Source organism: Elgaria multicarinata, chromosome 1 (genome assembly GCF_023053635.1).
Source record: "Elgaria multicarinata webbii isolate HBS135686 ecotype San Diego chromosome 1, rElgMul1.1.pri, whole genome shotgun sequence".
NCBI classification, from domain to species: Eukaryota; Metazoa; Chordata; class Lepidosauria; order Squamata; family Anguidae; genus Elgaria; species Elgaria multicarinata.
In genome coordinates, this window is record NC_086171.1 from 212,420,975 (window position 1) to 212,444,219 (window position 23,245).

The 23,245-nt window shown below is 43.1% G+C and overlaps 1 protein-coding gene across 2 annotated transcripts in view; it reads right to left on the reverse strand.

Moving 5' to 3' along the window:
* DNAJC5 (DnaJ heat shock protein family (Hsp40) member C5) overlaps window positions 1-23,245 on the reverse strand; it is a 73,463-nt gene that overhangs the window by 33,269 nt on the left and 16,949 nt on the right. For both annotated transcript variants that reach the window (XM_063147440.1, XM_063147441.1), the window contains exon 2: window positions 6,034-6,122. The gene's annotated coding sequence lies outside the window, so the exon portion shown is untranslated. The remainder of the gene's footprint in view (window positions 1-6,033; window positions 6,123-23,245) is intronic.

Below are 23,245 nucleotides of genomic sequence, written 5' to 3' on the forward strand. Positions count from 1 at the left end.
AATGGGATAAAATCTACAAATACTGAAAACTTCAGTAACAATACAGGCTTAATTACTTGGCTATTGTCCAATTCCAAAGTTGCTCAGTTATCCAACCCCTTGCATCAACATATTTATTTATTACGTTTCTATACCGCCCAATAGCCGAAGCTCTCTGGGCGGTTCACAAAAATTAAAATCATAGTAAGACAACCAACAGGTTAAAAGCACAAATACACAATACAATATAAAAAGCACAATGACCTGATCCCAGGGACCGCCATACTGTAATTAAGAATTAGTGCATATCTGGTACCAAATTCCAACCACTGAGGTTACATAACTCCCAACACACAATATACAAGGTTTCCCCGCTTATTGAAGGAAGTCCAAACACTCCCAACCTATTAATGTGTTGCAGGTTTGGCATCAAAACCCAAAACGGAGACCACAGAAGAAGGACAATCCTGCTGAGTTCATGGGTTATACGTCTTGCAAGTCTGGTCTGGAAAATCAATTGAGGCTACTTCCTTTCAGCAAGGCCACAGCCTGGCAGGTTGCACGTTGCCAACTCCCACTCTAACAGGCATGTGTATTACTTTCTTCAGTTAGCAGGATATAATAGTGATTATTATTATTATTATTATTATTATTATTATTATTAATATAGCACCATCAATGTACATGGTGCTGTACAGAGTAAAACAGTAAATAGCAAGACTCTGCCGCATAGGCTTACAATCTAATAAAATTGTTGCCACAGGGCAGTGATGTCATCAGCTAGCGCCCAGGGAGCCGTATAGAGGCTGCGGTGCATACGCAGCACCCTGGCGCTTGCAACCCGTAAACAGGGCTCTCTCCCCATCCTCTCAGTAGGGCTGAACATCCTCCCTGCAATGTATAGGGGTCTCCATCCCTCAAACGAGAGCTCAGCGGCAGCCACCTGGAATGGCAAGGGAAGGGGCTGGACACCATCCCTGAGGTTCTACAGCCCTCCAGTCAATCCAGATCTACCTCCTTCCCACCCCCGTTCTAGATCACGCACATTACTGATCTCACGCAAAGCCGCAATGCTCAAAAGTCCCAGCATACTTACTGACTACTGATGAAGAAAACAGAGGGAAAGGGAACTTGCTAATCCACTGGGGTAGGTCATACGGCAATGGACTGGAGTACGTAAGAGTCTAAAGGGTATCTGAAGACACACCTTCTCCCATATCATTCTGCCCATGCAATAAGATCTTCAGGAGGCCCTTCTCTGAATGCCATCAGTGGGAGAACTACATTATGCATTTACTAAAGAGAACCCTGACTTTAAAATGCCTTCCCAAGGAAGATCTCATTGGTGCCAACTTTGCTTTCTTTTCGGCACCAAATCAAAACATTCCTTTTCGCCCAGGCATTTTAATTAAAAAGAAGAAGATTGATTTGTTTGTCTGTTGTTTGATGGCAGACTAGATTATTTATGTCTCTTATCTTGTGATGTTATTGTTATTATACTGTATTTATTCTTCATAAGATGTTGTGAACACCAGCCTGGAATCACCTGTGGTTTATACATTTTAAAAATAAATAAGAGCCCTGCTGGATCAGACCAAAGACTTGTCTAGTCCAACCTTTTGCTTTCCAGAGTGGCCACAAGCAGAACCGGAGGGCCATAGCCTTCTCCCGTTGTAGTTCCTCAGAAACAGGAATATCTGGACAGTAGCATATAGTTGTCATGAGTAGCCTTTAATTGACTTATCCTCCATGAATTTGTCTACCGTATTTCTTCAATTCTAAGACACACTTTTCCCCCCATATAAACATCTCTAAAAACGGGGTGCATCTTAGAGTCTCGGGTGCAATTATTATTCTTAGAATCAAAGCTTTTTTCTGTTGGTGGTACTTAAATTAGTGTGCGCCTTACAATCGATGGCATCTTACAATCGAAGAAATACGGTAATCACCTTTTAAAACCATCTAAGTTGGTGACCATAACCACACACTGAGGAAATGTGAAGGTGTATGTTACTTCTTGAAACACCCAAACTGTCAACCTATCTATGCAGCCCAGTCATCTGTCTCCAAAAGGCGCTTGTTCTGAATCTGTTGTAGTGCACAAATCCATTCCACAAATGCACTTGCAGTTCCCACAGTAAGATTTATTCATCACAGATGCATGCTCATTTGAAACTGAGTAAACCGATAAGCATACAAACCTACGTGAAAGCAATGAACCACTTTGTTTCAGAGACTATGCCCAACATTGTCATCTGCTGTGAAGTTTGTGCAGAGAAGCCCTTATAAAGCTGGCTTCTCCTGAATGAACTGAAGACTACTTAATGGGAGTTATGATATCACAGTGAGCTGGCTGACATCACAAAATGGGACAAGAAGCAAAAGAACCACCATATGCAGAGTAAGCCAGAAGAAGCTGGACAGCAGCTTCTACATCTCCTTGGCTGTGAAGGAGATTGTTAGCTGTGCCAGAAGTGGCCAGTGGAAGCCTCAGAAAGACTACAGCAACGAAGATACAGGACAACAGAAACAAAGGAAGGGGCCTTCTGAAGATGTTAAGGACAAGAGGTAGGCACCCTGACCCCAGGTTGAGAGTCTGCAAATAGAGGATCACTTACATGGGGGAGAGGCTGGTCACTGATGGGGAAGAGAGAGCCAAAGGCAGATGGAGCAAGGTAACCGGGAATAGAAGACACTGAGGATATGGAACTGGCATGGGCAGAATAGCTGACGAGCAACGAGGAAGTGTGGCACTTTCAGCTGGTAGGGGCATGTCAAAACTATATACCTCCATACTTAATCTTCAAAGGAACCTCTAGCAGGCAACTACAGGCCGGTGGCTAATATCCCTTTCCTGGGCAAGGTGCTTGAGCGGGTGGTTGCAGGACAACTCCAGGCACTCTTGAATGAAACGGATTATCTAGATCCATTTCAATCGGGTTTCAGGCCTGGTTTTGGAACGGAAACTGCCTTGGTCGCCCTGTGGGATGACCTCTGCCGGGAGAGAGACAGGGGGAGTGCGCCCCTGTTGGTTCTCCTGGACCTCTCAGCGGCCTTCGATACCATCGACCATGGTATCCTTCTGGATAGGTTGTCTGAGCTGGGAGTTGGAGGTACTGCGTTGCAGTGGTTCCGCTCCTACTTGGATGGCCGATTTCAGAAGGTGGTGCTGGGAGATTATTGCTCTGTGCCGTGGCTCCTAAGACAAGGGGTTCCACAGGGCTCTATCTTATCCCCTATGCTGTTTAACATATACATGAAGCCGCTGGGGGAGGTTATCCGGAGATGTGGACTGAGGTGTCATCAATATGCGGATGATACCCAGCTCTACCTTTCCTTTTCATCAAACCCAGGTGAGGCAGTGACTGTTCTGAACCAGTGCCTGGGCACGGTAATGGACTGGATGAGGGCTAACAAACTGAGACTCAACCCAGACAAGACGGAGGTACTGCTAGCGGGTGGTTCATCTGTCCAGCGAGATGATGTTTGCCCTGTCCTGGACGGGGTTGCACTCTCCCTAAAGGATCGGGTCTGTAGTTTGGGGGTGCTCTTGGATCCAGAACTGTCACTTGAGGCACAGGTGAACTCGGTGGCAAAGAGCACCTTTTATCAGCTTAGGTTGATATACTAACTGCACCCTTATCTGGACAGAGATAGCCTAGTTATCCACGCTTTGATAACCTCTCGTTTGGATTACTGCAATGCGTTATACGTGGGGCTGCCTTTGAAAACGGTCCGGAAGCTTCAGCTGGTACAAAACAGGGCTGCCTGTTTACTAACAGGGACTGGCCGGCGAGATCACATTACGCCAGTCCTTTTACAACTTCATTGGCTGCCAGTCCAGGTCCGGGCCGATTCAAAGTGCTGGTATTGACATTTAAAGCCCTAAACGGTTTGGGGCCAGGTTATTTGAAGGAACGCCTCCTCCCAGATGTCACTGCCCGGATCTTAAGATCATCTACAGGGGCCGTTCTCCGTGAGCCCCTGCCAAAGGAAGTGAGGCAGGTGGCTACTAGGAGGAGGGCTTTCTCTGCTGTGGCACCCCGGTTGTGGAATGAGCTCCCCAGAGAGGTCCGCCTGGCACCTACACTGTACTCCTTTTGTCGCCAGCTGAAGACCTTTTTATTCTCTCAGTATTTTAACACTTAATTTTAACTTTAATTTAAATTTTACTGTTTCAACTCTGTATTTTAAACTTATATCAATTTTGCTGCGTGGTTTTATCCTGGTTGTGCTTTTTATACAGTATTTTGTATTTGTGCTTTTAACCTGTCGGTTATTTTATTATGGTTTTAATTTTTGTGAACCGCCCAGAGAGCTTCGGCTATTGGGCGGTATAAAATTGTAATAAATAAATAATAAATAAATGATGGGTTAATTTAAAGCAGGGCTTATTTAGAGTACTAGCTAGACTTCACTAGCTTCTTCCCTTCAGATAAAGATTTGGAAAGTATCCCTTTAGGTAAGAACCTGAGCTTAAATTTAAGGGGAAGAAACCAAAGGTACTTAAAGTGGTTGACACATTAATACATTTAGCAACCCAAAGAACTGTGCATGATATGATGACAACTAGTCATCTATTTCAAGAGTTTAACTCTCTTCCACTGAGTTTGCTGGGGCACCAACAGTTTCACTGTCACAACTTATTAGTACCACCTTATGCAGAGACATACATGTATTTCAAAAAACGATATGTATTCTGTCACATACTTGCTAGGGCTAATCACCTGAAAAACATTAATTACAATTCAGAAACTTGCCTGACATTGTGTTTGCACTTGGCATCCATTCATGGTTGCTAAAGTTCTTAGGAAAATGAAAATATTCTGGGGGGGAATTAAGCACTGGAAAATTTTCCACCACTTTAAATTCATTGCCTATTGTTTCAGCAACACTGGAGCTCAGAACTTCTTTAGCTTTCTTCTTTAGCTTTTAACATTTTATTTTATTTATTTATTTATTTATTTATTACATTTTTATACCGCCCAATAGCCGAAGCTCTCTGGGCGGTTCACAAAAATTAAAACCATCATAAAACAACCAACAAGTTAAAAATACAAATACAAAATACAATATAAAAAGCACAACCAGGATAAAACCACGCAGCAAAATTGATATAAGGTTAAAATACAGAGTTAAAACAGTATAATTTAAATTTAAGTTAAAATTAAGTGTTAAAATACTGAGTGAATAAAAAGGTCTTCAGCTGGCGACGAAAGGAGTACAGTGTAGGCGCCAGGCGGACCTCTCTGGGGAGCTCGTTCCACAACCGGGGTGCCACAGCGGAGAAAGCCCTCCTCCTAGTAGCCACCTGCCTCACTTCCTTTGGCAGGGGCTCACGGAGAAGGGCCCCTGTAGATGATCTTAAGGTCCGGGTAGGTACATATGGGAGGAGGCGTTCCTTCAAATAACCTGGCCCCAAACCGTTTAGGGCTTTAAATGTCAATACCAGCACTTTGAATCGGGCCCGGACCTGGACATTTTAAATCTTAATTCTGTAATGCCTATTTTGGAATTCAACAATTTCCTGCTACTCCCTTGTCAATAAAGAGGTGTTTGCCTACCCTCCAGCTTTTGAAACAGGGCAGGCAACAAATCAACAAACAGGATTATTACACCTTTCAGTTAACTAATGAAACCAAAAAAATGTAATGACACACTTGAAACTGATTTTTCAACAACTTGATTCAATAGTACAACTGATTCCTCTATAATGACTTACACCAAACTGTAGTTCCAGGACAGGATTATACATCCAATCCATCTGCCTCATGCTAATTTAGTACTTACAATCTGACACCTTTCAAGGGTAACTCCATTCATGTATAGTCTCTTTTTAAGGCTAACCTACATAGCCAAGACGCAGTCTTCGCAACTAGTGGCAACTGGGAAGAGTTCTCACCCTCCGCTTCTATCAACTCACACAAAACAACGATGGAGCCTTTCTACCTACTGTAGTTGAAGAAAACCAAATTGCATTCTGCTCCTGCCACATCATCTGCCAGCGAGATGAGATTTTCAAACTCTGAAAAGAGGTTAAGAGGCTTCACTTGCCTTAGCAAATCCGTCCTTATGAAACAGCCAGGCTAGATCCTAGATGTGAGATCCTATTCAGACTTCACAAATTCCAGAACAGGATTCTCCTAAGGATAGAACACAGGTAAAGCACAGCATATTAGACAAGTGATCTTAAACTTTGCATTGGGGTGGGTGGGTGGGTGGGTGGGAGAGACGTACTCTTGAACAGAAGAATAAACTTCAGCAATTCAAGTTAGCGTAATCAAAGTAGTTGGGTATAAAGAGTGACCCGGACGCTGCTTTTAGCACTACAATTCTATATGGTCAGTGGTAAAATTCAAAAATAGTGAACATACATGTGGCTTTGTGGAAAAACATTGTACAATGAGGTTTCATGTAAAACAGGTATTGTACAATGAGGTTTTATGTATATGTTTCATTAGGCTGTGGGAAATAATGCTGAGGCAACTGACAGCACCTTATGAGTTTTCACTAACTATTAATGATTAAATTAATTCATTTAGCTAACACCACTATAGAATATGTGCACTTTAGATGACAATTTTCATATATATTCAGCCCATAAGGAACTTGCAGGTTAAAAAGGAATTAAACTAGGGAAAGAATGAAACACTGTTCAAAGATGTTTAATGCAGACAGATATAGGAAGGTGGGTATACAGCCTCTCCAATAACTGGGTGCAATGAAAGCGCCCACCCCCACCCCAGCTGTTTCATATGCAGATAGAGGTTTGGAATGAATTAAAGCTGTATGTAGCTGACTGCATAATCTTTTTGTTTGGTTCAAATACTCTGACTACATCTCCATAAACTGCCTTTTGCAGAGTGAACAGCTTTAATGCTTTGAAATCTTCTTTTGTTTTAAAAATATATATACACTGAGTTAAAAAGCAGCTTGGTTGCTTCATCGTCGTTTGAAACTTAATATGGCAAAGACTGAATTGGTTGTTTTTCCTCCTAAACCTTCTCCTCATCTCTCTTTCTCTCTTACTGTCAATAATGTTACACTTATTCCAGTCAAGGAAGCTCGTAATCTTGGCTTTATATTTGATTCCTCGCTCTCCTTTATTCCTCATATTGAGACAGTAGCTAAATCCTGTTATTTTTTCCTGTATAATATTGCCAGGATTCGATGATTTTTGTCTGTCTCTTCTGCCAAGACTCTTGTTCATGCATTGGTTATTTCTCGGTTGGACTACTGCAACCTTCTTCTCTCTGGCCTTCCTTCTTCTCACATCAGTCCGTTGGTTTCTGTTCACCACTCTGCTGCTAAGATCATCTTCTTGGCTCGCCGCTCTGACCATGTTACTCCACTTCTGAAATCTCTTCATTGGCTTCCAATTCACTTCAGAATCCAATATAAACTTCTCCTGTTGACCTACAAAGCTTTTCACTGTCTAGCTCCTTCCTATCTTTCCTCTCTCATCTCACACTATTGCCCCACTCGTGCTCTTTGCTCCTCTGATGCCATGTTTCTCACCTGCCCAAGGGTCTCTACTTCCCTTGCTCGGCTTCGTCCATTTTCTTCTGCTGCCTCTTACGCCTGGAACGCTCTTCCAGAACATTTGAGAACTACAAGTTCAATCGCAGCTTTTAAAGCTCAACTAAAAACTTTTCTTTTTCCTAAAGCTTTTAAAACTTGATTTTGTTCTGACTTTTATACTGCCTGTTTGGTGCATTCTCTTCCCCCTCCTTATTGTTTTATTATGATTTTATTAGAATGTAAGCCTTTGCGGCAAGGTCTTGCTATTTATTGTTTTACTCTGTACAGCACCATGTACATTGATGGTGCTATATAAATAAATAATAATTTAAAAAAAAGGTATCAGCCCATTTTGTCCAGAGCCTCCTGCAGCACTAAAATCGCAAGCTCTACAATCATACTTTTCCTCTTTAAAAAAAATCTTTTGAAACTCATTTTACCTGCATTATAATTCATGAAATCGCCTCATATGCCAGAGGTAAAATCAGGAACATGAAAATTGTCATCTTAGGGTTGATAATAGCAACTTTTGGCTTTATGTCAGCTTGTCGAACAGTATTATTACAAGAAAGAAAAAACATTAATATTGCAGAGATTTAGGGTACAATTCTAAACTTCAGTTAACGATGGCTGAGAGGTGATACTTTTTTAATGTTCACTGTTTTTAACTTTTGTAAACCGTCCAGAGAGCTTCGGCTATGGGGCGGTATATAAATTTAATAAATAAATAAATAAAAAATAAAAAATACTTCTTCACCATTTCCTACCCCACCCATGTCAATATGAAAGGAATATAGGAATATGACACAAATTTGCACCCAATCAGAGTGCACTACCACCGGTATATAAGCCCCAGACCAGGAGATTGTAACTCTTGGATCCAGAACTGTCACTTCAGGCACAGGTGAACTCAGTGGCAAAGAGCACCTTTTATCAGCTTAGGCTGATATACCAACAGCGCCCTTATTTGGACAGAGATAGCCTAGCTACAGTTATCCATGCTCTCATAACCTCTCGTTATACGTGGGGCTGCCTTTGAAAACAGTCCAGAAACTTCAAGTGGTACAAAACAGGGCAGCACGTTTACTAACAGGGACTGGCCAACGAGACCACGTCACACCAGTCCTTTTCCAACTTCACTGGCTGCCGGTCCAGGTCTGGGCCCGATTAAAAGTGCTGGTATTAACATTTAAAGCCCTAAACGGCTTGGGCCAGACCATCTGAAGGAACGCCATCCCCACCCCCCATATGTACTTGCTCAGACCCTAAGGTCATCCTCAGGGGTCCTTCTCTGTGAGCCCCTGCCAAAGGAAGTAAGGCAGGTGGCTACTAGGAGGAGGGCCTTTTCTGCTGTGGCACTCCGGCTGTGGAATGAGCTCCCTAAGGAGGTTCGCCTGGCACCTACACTATATTCTTTTAGACGCCAGGTGAAGACCTTTTTATTCTCTTAGCATTTTAACGGTCTATCAATTTAATGTTAACTTTGCGGTTTTAAATTTGTATTTCTGCACTGCTGCTCATTTTATCCTGGTTGTGCTTTTATATTTTATTTTATATCATGTTTTTATACTGTTTGTTTTATATACTTTGAATGGTTTTAATTTTTATGAACCGCCCAGGGAGCGGCGGCTATTGGGTGGTATAAAAACGCAATAAATAAAATAAATAAATAAACTCAGATAATAGGATGCACCGCTTGGGGCTCTCAATGTCCAGCTTCAGGTCTTGAGAACATAAGAAGAGTCATGCTGGATTAGACCAGGGGTCCATCTAGACCAGCACTCTGTTCGCACAGTGGCCAACCAGGAACACACAAGCAGAACACAGGTGCAACAGCACCCTCCTGCCCATGTTCCCAGCAATTAGTGTATATAGGCTTGCAGCCTCTAATACTGGAGGTAACACATAGCCATCAAGACTAGCATCCTTGCCCTTTTAAACCACAAAAAGGGAAACTCTCCAGAAAGAGAACTTTGCACTCATCTGGAGCTCTTTGCACAAAACAGAAACACAGAGGAACACTTCCCTGCCAAGAACCGTAATGGGTACCTCTGCTTAGGACTCCATACACAAAGCATCCAACTGTAACCTGCACTAGTTGCCAATTGCTTGCAGGACTCAATTCAAGGTGTTGGTTTTAAAAGCATAGAACCTAGTTATCTAAGGGGCCACCTGTCACATTATGAAATCTGCCCAAGTATTATGATTTGCAGGACACACTTTTTTGAGGGCATCAGTGCCCATAGAAGCCCGCTCATTGGACACATGTGAAAGGGCTTTCTCCTGTATCATTCCCAAGCTAGTAGTAGTAGTAGTAGTAGTATCCCGCCTTTTGCCCAATGCTGGGCCTCAAGGTGGCCTTACAAAGTTTAAAATATACATGTGGAGGGGGAAACAAAACCATAAACATTTAAAATATACAACAAAATTATAAGACAATAACATAGATGGAGGGCCAGATTATTCTCCAAAGGCCTGCTGGAACAAAAAAGTTTTAGCCTGCTTCCGAAAGCCCATCAAGGAGGGAGCCAGCCTAGCTTCCCCGGGAAGAGAGTTCCAGAGCACCGGAGCAGCCACCGAGAAGGCCCTCTCCCATGTTCCCACCAAGCGTGCCTGTGAAGACGGCGGGGCTGAAAGAAGGGCTTCTCCAGAAGATCTCAAAGCACGGGCAGGCTCATAAGGGAGAATACGATCTTTCAAATAACCTGGACCCTATGGAATGTGCTACGTCAAGAACTACATTTGGCTTTTAGAAATGGTGTGAAAACACATCTTTTAACGTAGCCTTTGAAATTAGTTTTAAGTTCTGTTTTACTGTTTTTAATGTTCTCATTTTTTTTTTGTCTTCATGGCATTCTTTTAAATTGCTGTGCATTGCCTTGGTGGCCTTTAAAAAAAAAAAGAAGCAGCAGCAAATCAGGTGGTGGCACCCATTTGTTACTAAGTTCAGCCATGACAACTTTGTACACATATAATCTATATTTTGGGAATATACCAGCAGCTTTTCTAATATGTGTTATTGTTGTTTCGAAAAAGGCTGCGTGAGCAAGAGCTTTGTGGTAGCGAAGAGAAACAGGAACCCAAAGCGAGCATGCAAAGCTACATGTACATTATCACCAAAGTTCATGACCCTGCTGCAGTATGCAAAGCTTGGGAACTCCAAATATGTTCAAATGCCTGACTAACAGGTCACTACATCAGTCAGACAGGTCACAAGAGCACCTTTAAGGGCCAATGTAGAGTTTTGGCAGGAAACATGGTCCAGGCCTGAAGCATCCTCGCCCCAAGAAAGATCAGCTGGTTAAAGCACCACTTGGCGTATCCTTTTTATCTCTACCCTTCTCAGAAGCATGGCTTTTGTAATACTTTGCTTTAACTCAAACAAGTAGCCAGGAACCTTTGAAATTTCCATTTATTCCCCAACGTCAAGCTATTGATCGCTTTGTTCTCCCTTATTCCAAGTCCACTCAAAGTCATTGCATCTTTGTTCGAGGTCTGAGTCCAGGCTCTCAGGGCCCTTTGTTGATCGTGAAACCCAGCATGGACAGATTCTGTCACACAGGTCCAAGGATCAACCTTCCTGGTGCTCTCCTGCTCCTACTCTGGTGTGTAGCTCATGTTTCCAGGATCAGGGTTTTTCTTCGCTCTCCTTGCTTGAACCATATTGCAGCTTTGTCCTCCCAGGTAGAACTTCACCTCTTCTGGAACACCTGAGGCTTTCTAGCCAGTTTTATCTCTATGGAACTGCTGACCCTTTGCATGCCCCTCAGAATCCTAGGTAGCCATGCCTTGCCATGGGTTGTGACACTGTTTAGGAGCTGCTGCCCAGTGGTGTACACACTTGGTGGAAATTTTTATTTGGCAACCAGATTGGATTTAGCCCTGAAGACAGCCATTTGGTCTTCCCATCATCACTTTTGGCTCAGAAATCCAACCAGTGTTGGATATATAAGCCTTTGGGGTTGTTTCCAGACAACTCAGTGCACCATGTTGTCCAGACAGATGGGGTGAGTACCACATTTTGAGTTTGTTACCAGAAGCCTGTAGACCACTGGGTAGTTTCCCACTGTGAGTTTCCAAGTTCCCATGACCAAAAAGGGTGTGAGGTCATTTAAGTTCCTTTTATTCTGAAACGAGATAAATATACCTAGTTTGACTGTACAGTAGTGTGAAAAAGAAAGTACACCCTCTTGGAATTGTATGATTTTACATATCAGGACATAATAACAATCATCTGTTCCTTAGCAGGTCTAAAAATTAGGTAAATACAACCTCAGATGAACAACAACACATGACATATTACACCGTGTCATGATTTAACAGAAATAAAGCCAAAATGGAGAAGCCATGTGTGAAAAAGTAAGGACACCCTTACTACTTCCATAGGAATTAAGATGCTAAGTAGCAGACAGGTGCTGCTAATCAAATGTCTGTGATTAATTGATCATCAGCAAGTATGACCACCTCTATAAAAGCCAAAGTTTTTTCAGTTTGCTGGTCTGGAGCATCCAGGTGTGTGTTAACACAATGCCAAGGGGGAAAGACATCAGCAATGATCTTAGAGAAGCAATTGCTGCTGCCCATCAATCTGGGAAGGGTTATAAGGCCATTTCCAAACAATTTAAAGTCCATCATTCTGCAGTGAGAAAGATGATTCAAGAGTGGAAAACATTCAAGACTGTTGCCAATCTTCCCAGGAGAGGACATCCCAGCAAAATCACCCCAAGGGCAGACTGTGCAATGCTCAGAGAAATTGCAAAAAACCCAAGAGTTACATCTCAGACTCTATAGGCGTCAGTGAGCATGTTAAATATTAAAGTTTATGACAGTACAATTAGAAAAAGACTGAACAAGTATGGTTTGTTTGGAAGGGTTGCCAGGAGAAAGCCTCTTCTCTCTAAAAATAACGTGGCAGCACGGCTTAGGTTTGTAAAGTTGCATCTGAACAAACCACAAGACTTCTGGAACAATGTCCTTTGGACAGACGAGACCAAAGTGGAGATGTTTGGCCATAATGCACAGCGCCACGTCTGGCAAAACCCAAACACAGCATATCAGCACAAACACCTCATACCAACTGTCAAGCACGGTGGTGGAGGGGTGATGATTTGGGCTTGTTTTGCAGCCACAGGACCTGGGAACCTTGCAGTCATTGAGTCAACCACGAACCCCTCTGTATACCAAAGTATTCTAAAGTCAAATGTGAGGCCATCCGTCCGACAGCTAAAGCTTGGATGAAATTGGGTCATGCAACAGGACAATGATCCCAAGTACACCAGCAAATCTACAACAGAATGGCTGAAAAAGAAAAGAATCAAGGTGTTGCAATGGCCCAGTCAAAGTCCAGACCTCAACCCGATTGAAATGCTGTGGCGGGACCTCAAGAGAGCTGTGCATAAGCAAATGCCCTCAAACCTCAATGAACTGAAGCAACATTGTAAAGAAGAGTGGGCTAAAATTCCTCCACAACGATGTGAGAGACTGATAAAGTCATACAGAAAACGATTACTTCAAGTTATTGCTGCCAAAGGTGGTTCTACAAGCTATTGAATCATAAGGTGTACTTACTTTTTCACACATGGCTTCTCCATTTTGGCTTTATTTCTGTTAAATAAATCATGACACGGTGTAAGATGTCATGTCTTGTTGTTCATCTGAGGTTGTATTTACCTAATTTTTAGACCTGCTAAGGAACAGATGATTGTTATTATGTCCTGATATGTAAAATCATACAATTCCAAGAGGGTGTACTTTCTTTTTCACACAACTGTATTTCTTCTTTCTCATGAACTTGCTCTAAATCTAACTCAAGGAAATCCCTGTTGTGTATAGATTCCCAAGCCCTGCCTCACCATTTCCCCAGCACCCCATCTGCTTCTGCTACTCTTTTTTTTTTTTTTTTTTGCAAACTCTAATTTGTTGCCTCCATCTTTTTCTACCTCTGTTACTGAGAGTGGAAATCATCTGCTCGTCTGCCAGTAGGGAGTTGGTTTACTAATCCAACTACGTACTTTCTATAAACATTTGTGGTAAAATAATGCTGTTATTTTCTCATAATCTCTGCCAGTGAGCTAATTTCCCATTTTTCTTGACTATACTGCATGAGTACACTGTGCATACCATGCCATTGCAAAAGGTCCCTGTCTCCAAGTTCGTAGGGCACATGCGCACATGTTCATGCACTCATGTGAACGAAGACATTCAGTAACAAATTGCTCTCCTCTCTCACCTCCTCACAAACACCAACTGTGCATCAACGTTCAAGAACTGTATGTTGCACTACTCTCCCACATCCTGTTCAGCATAGGCCACAAGGGAAGTCCACCCCATGGCAACCAGCAGTAACCAGGATTCTCCCGTCTGTTCTCTATCCGGTTGCTAACCTACTTGTTCAAGCAGGTTTCTGTAGCTTCGCCAGCTCTACGACAGACAGTTATGAACAGGTGATGGAGTACCTAACATGGAATTGGAAACATTAGGGACATTACACTGGTGTCTGTCAAGCAACTGTCCAAGGCACAGGAGTCCTGACAACCCCAGACATGCTTTTCCCCCTTTTCAGGATCCACTCCATTCTGGATGCTGTTTATTGAAAGATGCATTGCGTCTTTGTTACTCAGCAGTAGTAGGTAAGGAACCCTTTCCCACTCCATTGTATTATCTTGTTTCAGCTGCCACAGGATGGAATTGGAGGGAGGACCAGGGAACTTGATGCTACCAGAGCTTGGGGCCAGGGGATCCTCCGCTCCAAAAATGCACAAGTGAGATGGGTGATGCGACTGCAGTGTATAAGGGAAATTGTTGGAGGGGGAGTCAAAATAGCCAGGGAGAGTGGTGGCCCAAAATTGCTAAATGGCTCCTAGAATAATAGAATAGTAGAGTTGGAAGGGGCCTACAAGGCCATCGAGTCCAACCCCCTGCTCAATGCAGGAATCCACCCTAAAGCATCCCTGGCAGATGGTTGTCCAGCTGCCTCTTGAAGGCCTCTAGTATGGGAGAGCCCACAACCTCCCTAGGTAACTGATTCCATTGTCATACTGCTCTAACAGTCAGGAAGTTTTTCCTGATGTCCAGCCGGAATCTGGCTTCCTTTAACTTGAGCCCGTTATTCCGTGTCCTGCACTCTGGGAGGATCGAGAAGAGATCCTGGCCCTCCTCTGTGTGACAACCTTTTCAGTCTTTGAAGAGTGCTCTCATGTCTCCCCTCAATCTTCTCTTCTCCAGGCTAAACATGCCCAGTTCTTTCAGTCTCTCTTCATAGGGCTTTGTTTCCAGACCCCTGATCATCCTGGTTGCCCTCCTCTGAACACGCTCCAGCTTGTCTGCGTCCTTCTTGAATTGTGGAGCCCAGAACTGGACGCAATACTCTAGATGAGGCCTAACCAGGGTCGAATAGAGAGGAACCAGTACCTCACGTGATTTGGAAGCTATACTTCTATTAATGCAGCCCAAAATAGCATTTGCCTTTCTTGCAGCCATATCGCACTGTTGGCTCATATTCAGCTTGCGATCTACAACAATTCCAAGATCCTTCTCATTTGTAGTATTGCTGAGCCAAGTATCCCCCATCTTGTAACTATGCCTTTGGTTTCCTAAATGTAGAACTTGGCATTTATCCCTATGAAATTTCATTCTGTTGTTTTCAGCCCAGCACTCCAGCCTATCAAGATCACTCTGAAGTTTGTTTCTGTCTTCCAGGGTATTAGCTATCCCACCCAATTTTGTGTCATCTGCAAATTTGATCTGCATTCCCTTCACCTCCTCGTCCAAATCATTAATAAAAATGTTGAAGAGCACTGGGCCCAGGACTGAGCCCTGCGGTACCCCACTCGTTGCCTCTCCCCAGTTTGAGAAGGTTCCATTGATAAGTACTCTTTGAGTCCGATTCTGTAGCCAACTGTGAATCTACCTAATAGTTGTTCCATCTAGCCCACTTTTAGCTAGTTTGTTAATCAGAATATCATGGGGCCTGCAGCATACCCTGCAGCATTCCAGGTCAGAAAAAAGAGAAATGGGTTCTCAGGATGCAAATTGTTTATTTTCACAAAGCATTTCAACCTGTCCTTTATACTAAGGCCTTCCTCAGGGGGTCTGTAAAATAAATACAATAAAATACATTAAGTTAACACATAATATGGTATACGGTATTTAGGTTCAGCACATTGCCCGAAGGGCCTATGCCTATATGTAAGTGTTACAATTTTTTTAACATAACCTGGTGCCTATATATCTGTATTATTAAAATCACATAAAACTGTAAAAAAGTATAATATACAAATCTTTACTTGTTAGAAGACAGTGTCTGCAGAAATTGTCTCCTGTAATCATCTATGGTGACCGGGAAGAGTAAACTTCAAATCCATCCTTATGTTTTCTGGGGCTCTGCCAAGTGTTTCCATGTGGTTGTGATGTCCAAGGTCTCATAATGAGACACTGCTGCTATTGCAAGGGAGAGTCTGCAAATAGTTCCTATGTCACAGGAGTACTAAAAACTCCTGAGCTTTATTCAGGCCACTCGGATTCAGAGTTTATAATTTCAGAATCCACTCTATTCCCCTTCTTGGTAGCTATTTGTCATCTTGTATATTGAGTCTATCCAGGGCCTAAGTTTTAAATCTGCATAGGAATGCTGGTGTTCTGCAAAACGGTATACTAACGGAGCACCTGGCCTATTGTTTTTTATATTGCTCAGGTGCTCACCTATGCATCTTTTTAGGGGTCTGATTGTTTTCCCGATATAAATCTTAGGGCATTTACACTGCATAGCATAAATGACAGCAGCACTGCTACAGGTGGTGAAATGTCTCCAAAGATGTACCTGCTGGGGCTGCCTTTGAAGGCGATGTAGGAGCTGTAACTTGTGTAAAATGTGGCAGCCAGACTGACAATGTAGACCAGGAGGTTCAAACATACAAGACCAACTCTGGCCTGCTTGCATTGTCTGCCTGTACATTTCTGAGCCCAATTCAAGGTGCTGGTTCTAACCCATAAAGCCTTACATGGCTTGGGACCACAATACCTGATGGAACACCTCTCCTGACACAAACCTAGCCATACTGCTGATGAACTGTCTACAATACTGCACTCTTCGAAGCCTTCCACTTGTTCTCGTGATCCGATTCCTTCTCGGGTTTTTATTAATCTTATCCCTGCTATCCTCCCTTCCTTGCTTCATATTATTAATTTTTCTTTGTCCTCTGGTTCATTTCCTTCTGCTTTTAAACATGCTACAGTGTCTCCTATTCTCAAGAAATCTACTCTTGATGTGCTTTCTCTGTCTAACTACCGACCTGTCTCTTTGTTGCCTTTTGTTTCAAAGATCCTAGAGCGTGTGGTCTACTTCGTTGTCTAGATTTTCTTTCTAGTAACTCTGCTCTGGATCCTTTTCAATCTGGATTCCGTCCTTTGCATTCCACTGAAACAGCCCTTACTAAGATTACCAATGATCTTCTTACTGCCAAGTCTAAAGGCCTTTATTCTGTTCTTATTCTCCTTGATCTAACTGCAACCTTTGACACGGTAGATCACGATCTTCTTTTGGATTCCCTTCATGACCTCGGATTTTGTGGCTCCATCTATAACTGGTTTGCCTCCTATCTAGTGGGTCGCTCTTTCAGCGTGTTGGCTAATGGCAGCTCGTCTTCTTCTTTTCCCCTTTCTGTAGGGGTTCCACAAGGCTCGGTGCTTGGCCCGTTGTTGTTTTCTTTATACATGTTGCCCTTGGGTAATCTTATTCAATCTCATGGCCTCCAATATCATCTGTATGCCGATGATACACAATTATATCTTTCATCTCCGGATCTTTCTCCTGATGTTCACGATCATATCTCGGCATGTCTTTCAGATATCTCAGCTTGGTTGCTTCATCGTTGTTTGAAACTTAATATGGCAAAGACTGAATTGCTTGTTTTTCCTCCTAAACCTTCTCCTCATCTCTCATTCTCTCTTACTGTCAATGATGTTACGCTTACTCCAGTCAAGGAAGCTCGTAGTCTTGGCTTTATATTTGATTCCTCGCTCTCCTTTATTCCTCATATTGAGGCAGTAGCTAAATCCTGTCGTTTTTTCCTGTATAATATTGCCAGGATTCGATCATTTTTGTCTGTCTCTTCTGCCAAGACTCTTGTTCATGCTTTGGTTATTTCTCGGTTAGACTACTGCAACCTTCTTCTCACTGGCCTTCCTTCTTCTCACATCAGTTCATTGGTTTCTGTTCACCACTCTGCTGCTAAGATCATCTTCTTGGCTCGCCGCCCTGACCATGTTACTCCACTTCTGAAATCTCTTCATTGGCTTCCAATTCACTTCAGAATCCAATATAAACTTCTCCTGTTGACCTACAAAGCTTTTCACTGTCTAGCTCCTTCCTATCTTTCCTCTCTCATCTCACACTATTGCCCCGCTCGTGCTCTTCGCTCCTCTGATGCCATGTTTCTCACCTGCCCAAGGGTCTCTCCTTCCCTTGCTCGGCTTCATCCATTTTCTTCTGCTGCCCCTTACGCCTGGAACGCTCTTCCAGAACATTTGAGAACTACAAGTTCAATCGCAACTTTTAAAGCTCAGCTAAAAACTTTTCTTTTTCCTAAAGCTTTTAAAACGTGACTTTGTTCTGACTTTTATATTGTTGGTTTTACTCTACCCTGTGCCTGTTTGGTGCATTCTCTTCCCCTCCTTATTGTTTTATTATGATTTTATTAGAATGTAAGCCTATGCGGCAGGGTCTTGCTATTTATTGTTTTACTCTGTACAGCACCATGTACATTGATGGCGCTAAATAAATAATTAATAATAATAGTAATAATAATAATAATATACTATACTCAACATCTAAGGTCCCCCTCTGGGTACCTACTCCAAAGGAGGCTCGGAAGATGACAACAAGGGAGAGGACCTTCTCAGTGATGGCCCCCAATTATGGAATGATCTCCCTAACGAGGCCTGCCAGGCGCCAACATTGTTAACCTTTGGATACCAGGTCAAGACTTTTCTCCCAGGCCTTTAGCAGCAGGTGACGAGTTTTCTAATTGATCCCAGACATGTTTTAGGTTTGGTTGACAGCTCGATGGCTGTTTTTAGATTAATATTGTCTTTGTGTATACTGTCTATGTTTTTATGGTTTGTATATTGTTTTTGATGTATAAAAGTTTTAATCTTTTGTAAACTGCCCAGAGAGCTTTGACTATGGGGCGGTATAGAACTTAATAAATATTAACGCTAACAACAATAATAATAGCTCAGCTGTGCCTGAACATAGTTCCCATTCCCATCTTTTGTAATGTGGAGATGCACCATAGATTTAAACCTGGGACCCCCTTGCTTGTGAAACCTCAACACTTCTATCAAGCTAGGGCTTCTCTTGCAGCCCATATGCTCCTGCCATCTATGAATTGATCATGAGGGGGTTGGGGGGGGGGGGGAGAGAGCGAAATGTCCCATGATGTCAGTTTCCTGCCAGCTGCTGTGGCTTGAGTGGGTAGGGAAGTGCTCTGTGGAGTCTGCAGTATGGATCCAAATCCAGGAAGTTCCTGTATTTTGCTTCTGACATAACAGTTGCTGGCCCAGAATGCCAAAAGAGAGTGGAGTTATATTCCCCGTTGGAGCTCCAACACATATCTCTCGTTTCCCAATTCCATGCCCCATGAAGTGAGCCATTAGAGGCTGCTGCTGCTAGTCTGTGGTTGTGGCTCTCCTGGTTGCTGATTTTGGCCCTTTTCCCTACTTCACAAAAACACTCTTTTCCTCCTTCAAGTTGTCTGGAACTCTTATAGTCCTGGGGGTCCATGCCCTCTCTATGGGACTCTCCCAAAAGGTGCTGTTCGAGTAGGTTGTTATACATCCGCTCCGTCTTTCCCCTTATGTGTTGTGATCACAGTTCTGAGCAATGCTGAACAATGCTGGCATAACAGATGCCTTTAGCTTTCAGTTACTGGTGCCTTCCTCCCTGCGCCACAGTGGGGTACTATGGCATTACTAGAGCAGACAGGTTATGTGTGGGGTGAGAAGGTATACTGGGGATGCCTCCCTATTAGTGTGAGGGGATTTGTTCCTCCCGTATAGGCCTGACATGGGTACACAGAATCATAGAATAGCGGAGTTGGAAGGGGCCTACAAGGCCATCGAGTCTAACCCCCTGCTCAATGCAGGAATCTACCTTAAAGCTTCCCTGACAGATCCCAATGGCTGTCCAGCTGCCTCTTTAAAGCCTCTAGTGTGGGAGAGCCCACCACCTCCCTCCCTAGGTAACTGGTTCTATTGTCATACTGCTCTAGCAGTCAGGAAGTTTTTCCTGACGTCCAGCTGGAATCTGGCTTCCTTTAACTTGAGCCCGTTATTCCGTGTCCTGCACTCTGGGAGGATCGAGAAGAGATCCTGGCCCTCCTCTGTGTGACAACCTTTTCAGTCTTTGAAGAGTGCTATCATGTCTCCCCTCCATCTTCTCTTCTCCAGGCTAAACAGGCCCAGTTCTTTCAGTCTCTCTTCATAGGGCTTTGTTTCCAGACCCCTGATCATCCTGGTTGCCCTCCTCTGAACACGCCCCAGCTTGTCTGCGTTCTTCTTGAAGTGTGGTGCCCAGAACTGGATGCAATACTCTTTGTAACCTCACCACAGCGGCTGTGACTGGTAGGGATTGGTGGTATGGCCATTCTCATCCCATTATGACCTTTACAGAGCAGTGATTTTCATCTCTTCTTCTGGGCTGGGCAGGTGTAAGATGTGGCAGATGTGCCTTGGCATAGGGGCAGTATAGTAAATCCCCTCCCCCGCCCAGTGCACTCGAGTACACGACTGCTCTTTCAATAAAATATTTTGAAATCTATCTCTTATACTCCTAAAATTTTAAAACATAGTGCCCTCTCTATTCCAAGGTCTAGCATCTGTAGGATAGCTGAAATTTCTAAGTCACTGAAAACCAATTCAGCATGCCAGGTTGTAAAATATATTAACTAATTAAAAGCCAGCTCAAACTTGTGCACTTTTACTTGGAAGTAAGCCCCACTAGCTGGGAACCAAATAATGGTGAGACTAGTTCTGTATGCTCAATGATGGTTTGTGTTTCCCAAACAGTAGCTCCCCAAGCTCTATGGTAAACTATTTCTGAAAAATTTCCAAAGTCGTTTGCAACACTGTATGAGCAGGGTGGGTGTGGCTTCAGTTCAAATGGTGCATGGTGGCACAGCGTCGATTATACGCTGCTGTTGCAATCGCACACACACACTGGGTCTTTCCACCAAAGCTGCGGAGAAAAGAAGTTGAGTTCTTACCCCGACTTTTTTCTCCGGACCGAGGTGAGGACACACAAGACACCATCAAGACAGATCCTCACTTCATTCCAGAGTCGCAGCAGAAATGTGGCCAGGCAGTGCCTGGCAGAAGGCAACATCCAATTGGTTGCGTTCCACCAGCAAAAGGGTGGGGGTGACTCCGGTCTGCCCTGAAATCCTGCACTCCAGTCAATCCTCAGTGTCGGGATTACCAGACGCCACCCCAGAGGAGGGAAGACATGGGGTTTCCAAGGCACACGGCACCAACCCAGTGCCATGAGGACACCCCCAAACCTTTGGGTGTGCATAGAATAACTCTTTGGATGTTAGCCTTTCCCTCAATATCAAACAATCTACGTGCTTTATGAGTTATGTGCCTGGAAGGGCATCATGAAAACTTGAGGAATAAAAGTAATTTAATTCATTCATATTAGGCAAAAGGCTAGTTTTCCAACATGCAAGGCTACTTTACTGGAGTAATCTGAGCAATACACACTTGTGCACATTTTATTAAAAAAAACTTAATAAAGGCCCCAAACTAGTTTAGTTTATTTGCCAAGCTCACACAAACAAGTATTTTTAACAGCTATAATTAACTCTGTTTTACAGGTTACACCGACTCTTGTGACAAGTTTAACTACAGAAGCCCAAATGCTGTTGCTCTAATAAGCTTAGTGGATTAAAATTTAGCCATTTAAGTCTAATTGACCAACTTCTTGCAAAGACGTGTGACCTTGTACTCTAAACAAGAATATGACAGAAATTGGGCACAACTAGACGCAAAAAAGCACAAAAAAGGCACCAAACAGACATAAAGAAATCCCTATAAAGCGTACAGTGGGGGTGGGGTGAGAGGAAGATGGAAAGTACAGCAAGCGCAGATGGGAATTGGAACTCTTTCCCCCAACTGTACTTTCCCTCCTAGCATTTCCAGTCACAGAGCCCCCATTCCCCCAATATCTAGGCAAAAAAGTAGTTGGGAGAGAGTTAGCACATCTCCCAAATTGTGCCTTAAAAGCTCCCTCCCACGTGCACTTTGTAGGGATTTAGCAGCACACCAATTCTGCCACAATCATATCTAGTTGGCTCTTAGGACAGATTTCTACAGAAGGAAGGAAAGTAAGTAGCGCTCAAGTTCTCCTCCTGTACGACTATACAAAAATTCAGAAGCCAACGGAAATGAAGGCTACGGAAACTCCCAAAGTCTTCCGTTTCACCTACCAAATTACTGCAACACTCTCAAAACAAGATATTAAAATCCAATGTGTCATAGTCTTTAAGCATCACCTTTAAGCTGTCTGATCCTTCTAACTGGGATTGAATGTGGGACCTTCTGTATGCAAAGTAGATGCTCTACCAATCAGGTTGGTCTTTCCCCAAAGCGGGTCTTGAAAATAATTGCTGCTCTGGCTTCCAGATAAGGCAAAAAACTCAAAACAGAACGCAAACCCTACTATACAACAGAGAAATTACAAAAAAAGGGAGCAAACACTCCACCACAACCCTGAACTAGAAATTTTATCATGCTACATCTCAGAATTCATTAGCAAATACTGTTTATTTTATCCACTGAGCAGCAGATAGGTCCCTGCCACTTTCAACACCATTTGACTGACATAATCTTGACGCTCTCCTGCTCACATAAAAAGCCTAATGCTCTTCTTTGCCCTAGGATCACCAGATTATGAATGTGAAACGAGAGCAAGCACTAAGATCAGAGCTCAGAAATTGTGACGTCAGCAGCAACAGCCAACACAGTGTGACTTCATGAGACTATCCACCAGAGACACTAATAAACGATGTGGCAGAGTATCAGCTGCGTAATGTAGGTAAGCTATACTAATAACACAACTAATAGAAAATGTGGTGGTCAGACTTTTGTCAGGAGCGCACTTTATGGACCATAACACACCAGTCCTGGATGAACTTTACTGGATTCCAGTTTGTTTCCCGGTACAGTTCAAGGTTCCTTTTTTTAACCTACAAAACCATAAACAGTTTGGAGCTAAGATACATAAAGGATTATCTCATCCCATACGAACCTGCCCATAATTTTACAATCTTCTTTGGAGGCTCTGTTATATTTCGCACTACCTAAAGAGCTTTAAGTGGGCAGTGAAGACTGTCCTAATCTGTCAGCCTGTTAATGCCATTTTTGGTAGAAAGGCAGAATATAAATGTAATAAATGAATGCTTTATGTCACACTTTACTGTCACTCTAATTTTACTGTATTTAATGTTTGCATTCCTATGCTGATCATTTTTATAATGTGGACTGTTTTACTTAGGCCTAATCTACACCAAGCAGGATATTGCACTATGAAGGCAGTATGAAAGCGGTATATAAAAGACAGGAGCCACACTAGTGCTTTACAGCAGTATGGGCCCATTGACACATACCCATATACCACTTTCATACTGCTATATCCTGCTTGGTGTGGCTCCTGCCTTTTATACACCGCTTTCATAGTGCAATATCCTGT